This window comes from Agelaius tricolor, unplaced genomic scaffold (assembly GCF_023055355.1).
Source record: "Agelaius tricolor isolate 1412-34295 unplaced genomic scaffold, bAgeTri1.0.p SCAF_3, whole genome shotgun sequence".
In the NCBI taxonomy this organism is placed as follows: Eukaryota; Metazoa; Chordata; class Aves; order Passeriformes; family Icteridae; genus Agelaius; species Agelaius tricolor.
This window is the reverse complement of record NW_027269263.1, coordinates 31,674,614-31,689,433: the sequence shown is the minus strand read 5'-3', so window position 1 is coordinate 31,689,433 and position 14,820 is coordinate 31,674,614. Positions and strand designations below refer to the sequence as shown.

At 37.7% G+C, this 14,820-nt stretch overlaps 1 protein-coding gene across 4 annotated transcripts in view; it reads left to right on the top strand.

The window, feature by feature from the left end:
- The window catches only part of SYT1 (synaptotagmin 1), a 335,078-nt gene that overhangs the window by 1,049 nt on the left and 319,209 nt on the right, over nucleotides 1–14,820 (top strand). The window contains exon 1 of one of the 4 annotated variants that reach the window (XM_071423365.1): nucleotides 786–804. The exons of the other annotated variants lie outside the window; for them this stretch is intronic. The gene's annotated coding sequence lies outside the window, so the exon portion shown is untranslated. Of the gene's footprint in view, nucleotides 1–785; nucleotides 805–14,820 lie in introns of those variants that run through there. 4 annotated transcript variants of the gene reach the window in all.

Here is a 14,820-nt window from a genome sequence, read left to right as displayed (position 1 = left end):
CGGTATGGGTAGGGGATCAGCGCTCTTTTTAAAAGTTAATTTTGCCTATCAAACTCTACTAGGTACAGTAGTAAGAAAGTGACAAAGAATGTTAATATTTCTTTTGTTTCTAGCCTTCTGAAATAAAGATATCAAACGACTGCTAGCTTCTGGTAGTCAGTATAGTAAATAAATTAAATGTAGTCATTGGAATGAGCCTTTATGGCACTTTCAACAATCTGTAATTCAATCATCTCTGATACAAGCTGCCTTTTGCTATTATTCATCAGACCCAGCTGAGTGATTTCTGTCAGATGGGAAGCGGTAGAGAGAAATCTCTAGGTAGATGTAACTGAAAAGCTTTCCAAGTAGAGTCCTAAATGAGCACAGAAAAGCACTTGGCCACAATCTCAAGACAGATGTTGGCATCCAAATAAATCATTTCTTTTGATTGTGTGGCGGGTGTCAAGTTTTATTTTCCTTATTTAATAGCCATTTGCGTGTGAAGAAGTAGCTCTGTCTTTATTATCTTGTAAACTCAACGCAAAATGTTGTAGTGCAATAATATTTCACTGTCTCTGAAACCATATTTTCTGTACAAAGGTCAGCAGAGTAGTTTTAGATACGCATACATGCTGTAGATGACAAGTAGACTCCTAATCTGCAGCGCTGATATTGATCTCAGAGCTGCTGTGCAGTGTGCCATCCATGTTGCATGTTAATCTGTTACGCGCTGTTTAAATTGCTTTATTGTCCGAGAGAGTTACTCCATCCTGAGAAGGGGAAGATGGTACTTGCAGACCCGAGGGGAGTTTCCTTTCCCTGGTGAGTTGACATCTAGAGTTACAGATGGGCAGTTGTTTTAGGAGTGTCCCTGAAAAAGGGAGGGGGAAGCTTCTGGGTACAAGGACAAGTAGGCAGTGAACTAATTTGCTTTGTGAGGATGTGAAATGACATCTCCTGCCATGCTTAAAAAAGCATGCTCAGAAAAAGCGTAAGGAGATTGCACATGTGTCTAGAATAGTATTTTCTTGTCTGTCTTGGAAACAAATGACCTGATTTTATGTCTTGAGTCAAATATAAATCTGTTTTTGTTCCAAGCTTTTTGGATTTTTTAGTTCTATTAGTAGTGTCTGAGGGAAATATAATGTGGTGTATTACTTGGCTTGTGGTATAGTTGCTCAAAATTTGCGTGCATACAATTCATAAATTGAAACTATATAGCTTAAAAACATAGTGTAGGCAGCTTGAGTGAGAAGAGATAATTTCAAAAAGAACCACAGGGCATAAGATAATGACATACTGTGGGAAATAATCATACTCCCGCACTTGCAAAAGCATGAAATGTTCCAGTGTAGCCATTTCATACAAGCCAAATTTTCCTTCACATTAAGAGCATCTAAGTGAGCCTTATTAATGTTTGATGTGAGAGATGCTAAATCCATTTTAGGGGTTGATACTGGAATTTAAAGAGGTAGCTCACAGACTAACAGCAGTTCTAATACTTCCTTAAACCAAATGTGAAAAACAATCAGCTGCCACGTATGCCATAGGAGTACAAGTGGGATATAGCCTCCTGTGTAACACTGATGGGCAAGAAACCCTAGAACCATATGGAACAGTGTTTGATTTAACAATCTGAAATGTTTTCCTACCTTAATCATAACTTAAATCAGATGTAAGAGATGACCAAGAACATGCTGCTCAGTGTTGGTTAGTGTAGTGAAGGTGTGAGATAAGGGAAGGTTCTGTTTGTCAGAAACCTAGGGGGAAAAAAAAAAAATCTATATTCTTCCAGCTAGCATAGAGACACCGGAAACATAAAATCAATTTTTATGGTCTTTTGGCAGGGTTGGCTGTAATAAGTAAAAAGAAGGAGCAGCTTAGTGTCTTGGCAGAAGTTTTTAAGCCACTCAGCTGTACAGAACTCAGTTAATTGATGTTTCCTTTCATGAAAATGAAGCTCTTATTTAGCATATTTTTGTCTTTTCCTGTCCATTCAGCAGTCTGATTACAATTTAAAAAATATTTGTATGTAGTTTTATATTTGTATGCATGTTTAAGCACAGAGATGAACTCTTTACTGGGAACTGCTTTCTGAGTAAAGGGTGCACGCAACCTCGCATTATGTGCTGTGGGAGAGACATTAAAGTTTGTGATACAAATGAAAAGGACAAAAAATATTTCTGCATATCTGGAAGAAAAGCATGGAGGAATTATTATGCATAGATACCATGATCTCCTTCCCTCTGCTGGTGATGCCTATATAAATACGCAGTTTCACAAAGAGAAATACTTCATCGTTTGATTTTACTTTGATTTTCTATAGAATATTTGTTTTAGACGTAACTCTGTGTCTGGGAAAAAAACTTAATTAGAAATACAGATAAGGGAGCAAACTTAATTTGTGTTTACTGCTGACATTTCCTAAAGATACTCGAGGTTAAAATAAAAGCATTTGGCAGACTAAGTAAACAAAGCATTGGTTTAACAAATATTTTCAGGATCTTTACGGACAAATGTCATCTTTGCTAGAGGCTCTACTCCTCTCTCATACCCCCCAGTAAAATTGGGGGTGGTTTTACTGTTACTTCTTTTACAAAAATACCAGACACCAAAGCAGAATGCATTAGGAGGAGGACAACTGACAAGGGTTTTTCATGATTTCTTCTGGTGATAGGCTAAGAGCAGGCTACAGGCAATCTCTTTCAGGATTAGCTGAGTGATTTGTGCAGTAGCGTGTGGAAATTTTTTTTCTTGTTTAAATAAAAAAAAGTAGCAAAAATATTTACTAATACTAATTTTTTCTTTGAGTCCTGTAATGCCTGAAAGCTGGATGGGAACTGTAATAAGTACATTCTTATGTACTACTTTTGACAAATGTCTAATCAGTATGTTTTAGAGGCCAGCTTTTCTCTTCTGTTGTTTTCCCCAAGTAGCTAAAGGAGGAGCACATCAATGGCTTATGAGAGAGCTGACCATTTTTCTTAACCTGTTTTCTTATCACTGCCAGTCTGGAGGTATTTCCCTGAAACAGAAGGCACTGAACACTTCTCCCTCTCCATACTAGAGGGAGTGGTGTTGCCATCTTCTAAATTCTCAGAATTGCAAACTCGGGATGCCACTTCTCTTTTCTAGATATCCCTAAATAGGCTCAGAGAAATCTATCAGAGCATGAAATAAATCTGGAACGTTTCCTGTGCAGTGTAGTTATCTGATAAGCTTCTAATAGTCATAATATCTTTTTAAATTGAGAAGATTGAACAAATTTTAAAACAGTCACGAGAAATTATCCAAATAATTAATCATCTCTGAATTATTATAGTTATATAAAAATTTCAGGAAAATAAAATTTTATTTAGGAGTGGCTAAACCTAATTTTGTTCTTTTAAGGATGTTGTCTGTAAGTTTCCTGGACACTATTCAGGATTTATGGCCAAATGTATTGTGGTAGCTTTAATAATGTATCCATAGCTATAATGACTAGGTAGTACAGTGCCTCAAAGCTGCTCAGTGATGTTTTAAGGAATTGATTTAAGTGATTAAAAATCCAGTTACAAGTTCTGTTTTGTACCTTTATCTTAAGGGTATTGTTTTTCTGCAATCATGTGGTTGAAAAATCAGTGTAGCAGTTGCAAATGGGAAAGCTGGTAACCATTCCTCAGCTTGGCTCAGAGACATGAGTTTACCCATGCACTCTCATGTCCATGCATTTAAATACCTATGTAGATAGTGCAGTTAAAAATAATTGGAGTGCTTTTGTGCAAACCACTGTGGAAATAAAGTTTCTTTCACAAATAGCTTATCTAGTTCAGGGTAACAGTTGTGCTTTTCCTAGAAAATACGTCTGTGTACAGATGAACGCTTGATCCAACTCCTATGTGGAAAACTTAATGATAAATAAATAGGGTTTTTTTAAATAAAAACCCTATTAGCATGTCAGGGTTTTTATTTTTGTTTGTTTGGATTTTTGTTTGTTTTATTTTGGTGTTGTTTCTTGTTTGTTTATTTGGTTGGTTCGGATTATTTGTGGTTGGGCTTTTTTTTTTTTTTTTTTTCTTTTTGTTTCTACTTCTTTCCAAAGCTATGGACAGCATTTCTTTACAAGCATTTATTTCTAGGATAAAATATTAGAGTTGGGAGGAATTCCTAAAGTATGTGATGACACAAATAGAGACGGGAAGGGTTGTATTTTTAAATTTTTTACAGGATAAAGTGATAAGGAAAACTTAGTGGTATGATGTGTTGATAGAAGACACAATATACTGGCAAATATTAGAGGGTTAAAGAATGATAGTGTAATACGCCCCAATCAAAAGAGTTTTGAAACTTTTTTTTGAGTTAAAAATGGCTCTTTGTGTTTCTTGTTGATAATGTAAGTTTTGTGTTTTGAATTCAGTAAGGCATTTTATTTAGTTCAGGGTGATGTTCTAGTTGTAAAAATAATACTGTAGAACAGCACTATTGTCCAGGTGAACAGATTTTTTTTTTCCATGTAATAAATTGCAGAACAGATAGTGTATGGGGAATTGCCATCTCCATTATTCCAATTCTTTTCATTACCTTTGACAATGATCTGGAATAAAATACAAAATCCATATTCATGAGAGTACTTCTGGGTTTTTTGTGCCAATTTTAATAAAGTTGGAAAAAGTGCTATTATAGACTGATTTCATTTGCTTTCTTATTCTACATCTTGAATGTGTTTTAACAAAGTGCACTGTAATACTTTTGGCTACTTCCAAAAAAAAAAAAAAAAAAAAGTGATTCCCCCCCTAAAATACTGGTTCTGAAAAGGATTAGGGATTACAGCCAGGTAATGTGATCTGCTCTTATTTCAAAGAGAAAAGAAGTTGTATGCAGCTGTAAACACTGACTGGAGTGTTGAGAGTAGGAGAGGTGCCTAACTCAGAAAGGATGCTGGACTAGAATTAGTTTAGAGGAGGGGCTTGAGTTGTCTAAGTTGGGATGTGTCTAGTCTGTTCTTAATGGGACTTCTAAAAGCTTACTGTTCTCTTTGCAAAGCTGGATATGCTGAAAGGCTTCTTGATCCCCACACAGTGAAAATACCAGTGTTAAGTTGTGCCCTGATACACAGAAGTTCACTCAGCAACCTGGCTGGGTACACAGGATACTAAAGCCCAGACCAGAAATGAGCTATCAGTGTTTTGTCCATCAGGGTAGCAAGTGTATGTGCAGATGACACCTTTCTGAGCAGATTGACACCTTTCTACTTGAAGACTGAAGATTAGTATTTTCTTTTAACTGGACCAGGTACAAGTTCTAGATTTGATGTTGAAATTGCTGGATTTGTGTTAATCCTTGAGAATGGAGAAGGTTATCGCCTGTCCTTTTGACCTAAAAATCACCAACCTGTTGAACTTGCTGCTATTAACTCCTATTGTGTCTCTTGGATTAAATAGCATTTGTTGTAAAAGATGTGACATGTAGCATAGTGTGAAGAGGTTCTGTCTGAACTTCCCTTAAGCTGCCCTTGGATGTTGTAATCCTATTTCATCCATTGTAACTGATGAGACATTTTTGTTTATTTATCTAACAAAAATGAAACATTTTTATTTATCTAACTAGTGTGAACTCTTCTTTCCATTTATTTTGTTCCTCTGATGTGTCCTAAAACTATAAACTGTGCTTATTAGTAGGTACTTCACTTAAAAAGAATTCCTGTTACTCTGAGATGTGGGAGTGCCAGTGCCCTGTGTTTCATTGTTATGGCCAGGATTTGTGTAAATAGGCTTTAGTTTCCAGATGCCCATCAGTGAGATGATACCAGAAGGATGGTCTTCTGTCAAACCCATTCTGGGTTTGGAACTGTCTCTGCAGGTGGCAAATCTTGTGGCTGGCATCTGAACCAGGGAATCCTGTCATGATTCTGCTTTGAACCAGGACAAACTTGTCTTAATTAGCATCTTCCATGTTCTCTCTGTGTGTCAGGATTTGGATAGTTAATTGGTGGCATTGGTAAGAAAACAGGTGTCTCTGATGAGAGGGCTACCTTTGAGAGTGTACTCCCACTGACCTGCCAAAGATGTTCTGGAGTAGTCCAGCTGAGGGTGGAAGGCAAATAACGTTTTTTGACTGCAAGTGGAGTATTGGTTGAACTGCAGGATTTTTAGATCCTGAAATTAAAGTTTATGTATTTTCTAATGACCCGAATGTTTAATTAAAGATCTGTCTTTTATGCTCTCGCATTTGATAACTGTATCTGGGGTATACTAATACTTCCTTAAGCCTGACAGTGGGTGCCTTTCTTTTTGAGATTTTTGATTTCTTCATATTTTTTTCCATATGCTAATAACAAGCAGTTACCTTGCACTTGCTCATCATCTTTGACTTTCTTCATGCTTTGTTAGCTTGCTCAGCTGCTAGTTAGAGCAGAGAAACACCCGGCAATATCCAGGTGACCTTGACAGAGGTCACTTACTTCATGATGTGCTATAGCTGTGTAAGGCCTTTGCTGCTCTTATCTTGTATATTTGCTTTATTTATGTAAATCTTGCATAAGAGGATTGATCTGTTTGGGGGTTTTATTAATGTGTATTTACTGCTTTTTTTTGTTTTTAGCTTACTAAATGCTGATAATGAAAAATTAAAGTAAAAATCATCTGGGACAAAACCACCTGAAGTCACATGCTATAGTTTTTTCTTGCATTTGTCATATTCAAAATATATGTCTGTTTTTAATAATGACTTGAGCTTACTTTAATATTTGATATGCAAATATTTGCTTTATAAATTGTACACTGGCTTATAATTGTGAGCTGTTTACTCAAAATCAATTATTCTTTTTAAATACTGATGAAAGTTGTGCTATAGGTGAGCAAGGCATAAAACTTGCTATGGAAATCAGCATTTTGGAAGAATAATAATAATGAATATTTTATCTTTATATCAAGCAGCTAGAGCTCAGATTTTTGAATTCAAGACTGCTTATTCTTGTATTGCCAATTAGATTCTAAAGCAAAAACCAGCTAAATGTCCATTGAAGGTGATGAGCCAGTCTTTTGCAGGCATAGGAGGGTCTGTCTGCACTGTTACTTAAGGATTCAAATGAATCCTAAAAGCCAAAACTTTTTTCCTGCCTTTCCAGATATTTGTGTTGACATTTGGCTCTTAGAATGTCTGTGTGCTTCAGCTACTTCTAAAACAACATATGAATTCAGTGGTGTTTACTGATTCAACAGCAATGCTAAATTATTTACTGGAAGGGGTCAACACCTGCCATTCCCTAGTCTGGGGTGTCACTGTGGCTTCTTCCAGTCAGTTCTATGACTCTTTCTGTGATGAAGAAAAGTAATCTTTCTGGGAAGGTAAAAATCCAACCTCTTGGCGTAGTTTACAGTGTTGGCTTTAGGACTTTCAGGTAGGTAAATGTGTAAGTCTGAAAGGATGAACTCAAGGGTCGACAAACATAGGTGGATGTAATGAGTACTGAGCCTAGTTGAGATTGTTACAGTCAACAAATTGTTTAAGGTTTTGTCTTCCAGTAGGCCAAATATTGGCCTTTTCATGGGTCCTTTTGGGATAAGTGTATTGATCATTCTGAAGACTTCAGGAATTATGCTGATGAAGTAATACTGAGGTAATACGCTGATGAAGTAAATGAAAATTTATCCTCAAACTGTGAAAAATATTAGCTCAGCCTGTCCTACTTATATGTAGTGCTGTTAATATGCTTACAGGCAGTTGCTTCAATCAGTCTTAGAGGTAATTGTAGTCAATAAATTCTAAAATTCTAGGTACTAAGTTTAAGAGATTGTATAGTAAATAGTGTAGAACTATGCTTAGTGTTTACCTTAAGCTGTAGTACTTAGAAAAAAGAGTAGGGGATTGTACTGAAACTTTTCCACTCCTAAAGACCATCAGCAAGTTTATTGATTGTGGTTAGTCAAGCTATTGTCCCATTATTATTGGCTATATGGGTCTTCTGTACTTATATGTAGCAAGATTAGGAGGTAAATTAGAAGTGAGGTGTGTGAGTGGAGAGGCTGTGTTGTTCCATGATGGTCAAACATTTCATACCTGTTGCTGCAGAGATGAAGATGATAATCTACACAAACTCTGCCTAGCAGAGTTAGAACTAAACCTTAGCTGGCTGGTATCAGCATGTTAGTGCCTAAGACTAACATGTAATAAGCATATTCACCAAATGGGGCAGCACCCTTGTACATGTGGATACAGCATGTACAAATAGCTAAAAGTTAGGCTTTTTCACACCTGTTTACCTGTTTTGTTTTTGTAGGCTGCTTGCTTGCCTGGACACATGGGAAAAATCAAAAGCAAACATCATAATGTGTGGTGGCCATGCTCCTTCATTTTTTTTTTTTTTTAATTTATTTTGTTTTAGGTTATTTTTATGTATGGATGCTCTGTTAACACATGAATTCCAAATGAAGGTTGTAACTGGTGACAGCTGTTTCATCAAGAGCTGCTTCATGTTTGTGAGGAACGGTGTTTGCTCTGTGGTCTCTTTAGAACAGGGCCTGACGTGCCTTGTAATGTGTTTATGCTGTGCCTAACATAATAGGATCTTTGACTGGGGACATGGGCTATTGTGCCAAAAAAAAAACCAACAACCTAGCCCAAATGTTGGAAAAAGTGCCATCTTTTAAGGCCCCCAGAGATCAATAAACAACTCTCTGCTGTCACTATATCAACCCTCTCCTTTAAAGGGATTTTAATTGAATCATGGAAACTTCAGACCTGCAAATGTGAGCACTTGTCTGTTAGGTATTCTGCCAGATATATTTTGCTGGTCATAAAGTAGTGTTCATACTAGGGGATTTGGACATCCAGTTTGGAGCTCTATTTAGAAACTATGCTGAGTTACTCTTTTAAAACCTCTTTACCTTCAACCTGGCATAAATGATAATTTTTTCAGTTTTAAATAGAAGAAAGTGTCCTGTTTCCCAGTAATCATGATTTGCTATCTTCCAGTTGAAAACTAGGTAAGCTGTTTGACTTGCTACTGAAGAAAGCTATTCTGTGTATAATGCCATGCTCACAACTGGGATTTGAATTATTTACAGGTGGGATGGTACAAAGGACCTGGATTTTAGCCTTTTGCGTCCAGGAGGGAATTTATCTGACATAAAGGAGATAAACTAGTTTCAGCTCCAGTAATACTTAAAGCACTAGCTATTTTATAGCAGGAAGCAGTTTCTATGATAAAGGAATTAGCAAAATTCTGCAACAACAGCTTCCCCAGTACAGGAGCCAATTTATCTGTCCAGAGGTTGATGTAATTATATGAGATTTCTGCTCCCCTCTCAATGAGAGGCTGATACAGGAGAACACCTAATACAACTCTGATATGTGATAACATAAATGGGAAAAACAAATGCAAAGTCAAAACCATAGCTTCCCAGATAGCCTGTTTTGAATGTAGGCATGAAGATTTCAGGTGAAGATCTTAGGAATAGCTTTTTGTGAAGTGTGCAAGTCTGTACACATCAGACAGTCATTTATATTACGTAGGTGCCAATCAAAGTAATGTCCTATTGATGTGTTGAAACATAAATCTCATATGACAGATGGGGATCAATGGCAGAGAGGGATTAAGGATAGGATTCATCTCATTTAAGTTTAAATACCTTCAGAAGGTGATTCATTTGACCTACCTTAGGCATCTGTCTTGGTGTGAGATGGACTGCTATCTGCAGGTGAGATGAACTGCTCTCTGGAACTATCTGTTCCATTCCAGTGACTCTAAGAACTCTTGGAGTACTGGATGAGACTTTGCCAGCCAATTTATAGATACCTGACATGGGACACTGGAATTCAAGTGATGTGTCCTTATGGGGAGCCTGTGGCAGTGCTGGGAATTGAGCCCAAGTTTTCTGGTTCCAAGTTAATGCAGCTAATCACAATATATGTTTCTGCAGAATCTTACAGTGCAGAAGAAGCACTAAAAATAAACTTTGTATCTCGGAGTCTTAATAGCAGTGAAAAGTTTACTATCAGCTCCACAGAAAGATGGGTATCTTATCAGTAAAATTGCAGATAAATGTCCTTTGTTTTGGGAGTGACAGTATTTCATTTGCAGTTATGGGCAGTTTGAAGTCAGACTTGTCCAGTCAGTGCTGATGAAAGTAGGCTTCCCTGAAAGAAAATGCCTTATATTACTGTGAATCACAAGCGTTAAGAGATCTGATGTTTCCTGAAACTGGAATATGAAAGCTGAGATGGGGAGTGATAGTGGCTCAGCAGGCTTTGGATCTTGCCTGGAGCATGCAGGGAACCAATGAGGTCTGCACAAGTGGGGGCACCCTGGGCAAAGTGCGAGAATTGCTTCTCCTCTGGTCATCTTGTCAGTAAAGCTCCCAGTGGAGAGAAGAAAAGCAGCAGCTCAGGTGTTGCTTGTGTGTATTTTCCCTCTCTGAACCTGCAGTAATTTTTGCACCTGAATGAGCACAGTGCTTTTAGGGGTTAGCTTGGTTCTTCTTTGCTTGCCTCCCTGCACATACCCAACCCATCCTTTCCACCTTAACCTAATTCAAGGCTGTAGTTTTAGTGTAGTTTGTAAGTGAGATGAGATCATATTTTCTGAGCTGTAAGGCAAGATCTGTTTAAAAAGCTTTGTGTAGTTTATATATAGAAATCTTCTCAAATGATCCTGTCCCAGCTGTGAACCAGAACATCCTGGTAAAATGTGACCCTCTTTAATTCATGGCAGTGCATTTCTTTAAATGGGAATATACTGTGATTTAAAGCTTCAGGATGTAAATATCAAGGGTTTTTTTTTTTTTGTTTCAGTCGATTGCTGTGATAAAAAGAAGGGAATAAAATGTGCTATAATAAGCTAAAAGTAAAGCTGGCAATGTCAGGAGTAAAATAGGATGTATGTTTTAAGCTTATGTAATTTCTGCCTCTAAAAATTGGAAATTGGCCACTGGGTTCATAGTACTGTGTACAGTAAAAATTGTATCTTCATGTTAGATCTAAAGTAAAGTTAAATCAGAATGGTCTAGAAAGAAAAATCCGGTACTCTGAAAAATTATATTACAGCAAAATGGTTGTCTTGTTCACACAGATCATGAGAATTTCTCATTCTGTTCCAGCCTCCTTTCAGCAGCTAAGCATGATGATTTTCTAGCTAAATGAACCTTTATAAGCTAGACATAAACTATGTATAAATGCAGAACAGTATGTCTAAAACCTGTCATGCTGTCAGAGTACAACTGTTTTCTCTACAAATATGGAAATTGTCACTTTATCTGCATTCTCTCCTTGCCCTATTTCTCCCCCATATGTTGATATTCACCCATGTGAAAGAGGCCAATTATAGTTTGGCCGTTGTATAAATAATGCAGAAATTGTCAGTGGCAGAGAAAAATTTATGTTAGAAGACTGAGGCATTGAATAAGGAAATTAAATAAAAGCATCTTTTAATGAGGGTAGTGATCTCTTTGTGTCAAAAAAGGTATTTAACCCCCCCCGCCCCCCCCCCAACTTTTAGGAGTTATAATCCTTAATCTGAGGACTGTTTTTAATAATAAAATCCTGGTTCAATTTGCAGTCAGAATGTTTTGCTCTGCAGTATTTTTTACCTTTTGGCTTTTTTCCCCAGGCTCTCCTGGAAGCAGGCAATGGGTCTTTCCCCTTGGCAGGGACTGGTGCTAAACAGCACCTGAACTGGAATGATACCCCAGGACCATGTAGGGGCTCACAGGGAGAGGGTGTCTCTTCCCCCAGCTTTGCAGAAAATATTTGGAAAACACAGTGCAATCTGGGGTCAGGCTACCTTGAAAGTAAATTTATTAGGCTCATTAAAGGTGAAGTCACAAACTTCAGAGCAGCTGGGGTTGATTCTCAGTAGCTGCTGCTGCTGGAGCCAGAGCCTGTGCACGTGCTGGGTGTGGGGTTGCTGTGCGTTTGGCCTGGCTAAATGCACATTGCCAGTGCGGCTGTCACTGGCCTGCGCTGCTGCACGCTGCTCAGGCCGCGATCCCAGGTGATGCACCGAGCTTGCTTCACTTCTTGTCTCCTTCCTCCAGCTGCTGCTACTCTTGAGTGTTATAGAGGCTGCTGTGGCCTTAAATTTAGTTGTATTTAAGCATCCACTCACAAGGTCTCTGTGATCTGACAGCAGCCTTCAGCAAAACTTGCTGGGCTGCAAGGCTGCTGGATCTGTGGTGCCTTGGGCCGAGGCACCAGCCCCAGAACCATGTGGGAGCCCTTGCTCCCTCATTTCCCATGGTGATGATTTTAATGTATCTAAAAAGGATAGTTACAGAAGGAGATAAAGAAAAGCTCTCATCTTCTGTGAGTCTTGAAACAGGAGTAGTAAGGAGGCAAGCAAGTACCTCCTTTCTTTTTTCTTTTTTTTTTCGTGTTGGTTTTTTGAGGAGCTTGCAGTTTTTTGATCAGGAAGCTGCAATTTTCCTCGTTAGCTTTCCTCTTTCATGATTGAGCTGTTTGTTTCCAGATGGCTCCTATGTATGCAGGGACAGGGACACACACTGCCCAATCTGTTCAGCTGCCGGCCGTGCATCAAACTGCCCAAGGTGCTGGGCACGCTGACTCACTTGGAGCAGTTGGGCAGCCCCTCCTGTAGCAGTTACTCTGGTGCTTTAATTTCCAGATAGGAAGGGTTTGAAGCAACTTTCTTGTGTGGAAAGGAGAGATTTCAAGGTTCAGAAACTGATAGGTAAAACTGCAGCCTCCTATCACCTTTCTAATGAAATTGAATTTATCAGTGTTTCTAAATGTGTCTGCTGTACCAAAGCACTTTGAACTTTTTTCCAGGTGTTGGTTTTGGTAAGCTATTTCTCTTATCCATTCTGCTATAGCTGAGTTCTTAGTGTAATATCAGGTATGTTGGGTGAAGTATGGAAACAATTGGGTTTTTTCGCATTTGACAGAAGCATTCACCAGAGAACAAAGATGGTGTGTGAAAATTCAAAGTTAGCACCATGTGTTTACAGGTAGAATGTCAATCTTGCAGTGACCTTAAACACCACTTGCTTTTTTATTTTTGGAGCACCAAATACAATTCTTTGGTTGATTTTTTCTATGGCTGTTAGGATTTGAATTGACCAAACGGTTTCTGCACATTCCTCTTCCCTTACGTGTGCCCTTCTCTTCTGTGCTTTTTAAAACTGTGAGGGGAGAGGGATGGGAAATGTAATTAAAAACAGATACTGCAATAAGCTCTGCCTAGGAGGCAAACAACACTTGATGTACTGTAAAGGCTAAAGAGGTGACCTGTATATAATCAAAAAGTAACTGTCATTAATACAGTAGACAAGGTGATTTGGTATCACTCTATTGAAACTGTTTATGACTGATTTAATGAGTTAATCAACTGTTCCTCAGTTGTTAGAGTCTGGATTTCTGAATGTTTCCGTTGTATTTCCCAGAAACCACAGTGGTGGTTGGGTAAGCCCTGAAGGTCCCATAGTAAGATGCTCATTCTGTGCAGTGCTACATGCATGTGAATTACTGAGCATCTGGAAATCCTTCTGACATTGAAGTGATCTATACAAGTGAAAGTGTATTCCTAGCTAAAATAAAAACTTCTGAAATGGAAGCATGAGGTACCTCTAAAAAATGACTACTGTATATAGATTTAATTTTTCCTGGACGTTTTCTTGAAACCTTTCACCAGGTTATTTGCATAAGACAAACATAGCATATCTGAGCTGAGAATCTCTTCAGACAACGCATTATTGAGGTGTTGTCTGAGAATAGAATCATAGCATCATTTAGGTTCAAAAAGGTCCTTAAGATCATTGAGTCCAACCATTAAAGGTTGTGAAGGTGTACCAGGGAGATAAGGTGAATTTTATGAGATATTTCAAATAGCTTATGAAAAGTGCATCATTTTCTGGTAAGGTTTATATGTATTGAGTTGTTTGTTTGTTTGTGTGTGGGGGATTGTTTGGTTTTTTTGTGTATATGCGGTTTCTTTGGTTGTTTGGTTGGTTCCTCGCTCTCCTCCCAGCTCTTCCAAACATTTAAAAAGTTACAGTTGCAGGGACTGCTTTAGTCGAAGCAATGCTATTGAGCCCTAGGACTTCCTGTTATGGTTAATCAGCAAACGTGAGGTCTTCTGAAACCTCAGTCAGGTCGTTATTGCAGCAAGATTTTGTCTTGAGACTTTTCTATGGTTTAAATTTTCCAATGTTTCTTTCCAAACTATCACTTAGAAATTGAAGTTGTTCTTACCTCTGCTGTATTACAGCAGTGTTTAAAAATATCTCTAAGTGTGTAAGTTCAGATGGCTATCACATCAGTGTCTGCAAAAGGAAGTATAAATCCCACATGGAAAACATGAGTGCATGATCTAAGCAATCCAGAGAAGGCTGGTTTTTTCAGACCCCTTAATGCTGAATGCTAATGAAATAAAGCTTTTAGAAAAAAAATTCTAAGTAGCCTTATTTTTTGTTCAACAGCCAAAAACCAATCATTGCTCAAATAATTTTTGACGCTGAATAAGAATTCATAAGTTCACTTTAGACATATCAGTCTTTGTCAAAATGAATAGTCATTTTTAATTCTGCATATTATAAAAAAGAATGTAACCCTGTGGATTGTTCTTGTCCATACTTGTGATGAACAGCATTGTACAAACTAGAGTTCATTAAAACTTCCAAATTCCAATTATGCAAGTAATAGGGTCTTAAGATTATCCTCATTGTGGAACAGAATGTCTTAATGCTTTCTGTTGACATCTTAACAAAAACTGGGTATACTAAAAGTATAAGTAGTTCCTGTTTTATGAATGTCAAGATAGGGTGGTTTTTTCCTTTTTTTCCTTTTAAAAAAAATATTTTGCCTTTATGACCTGATTTCATTGTCGCATTCATAGAAATGGACAAT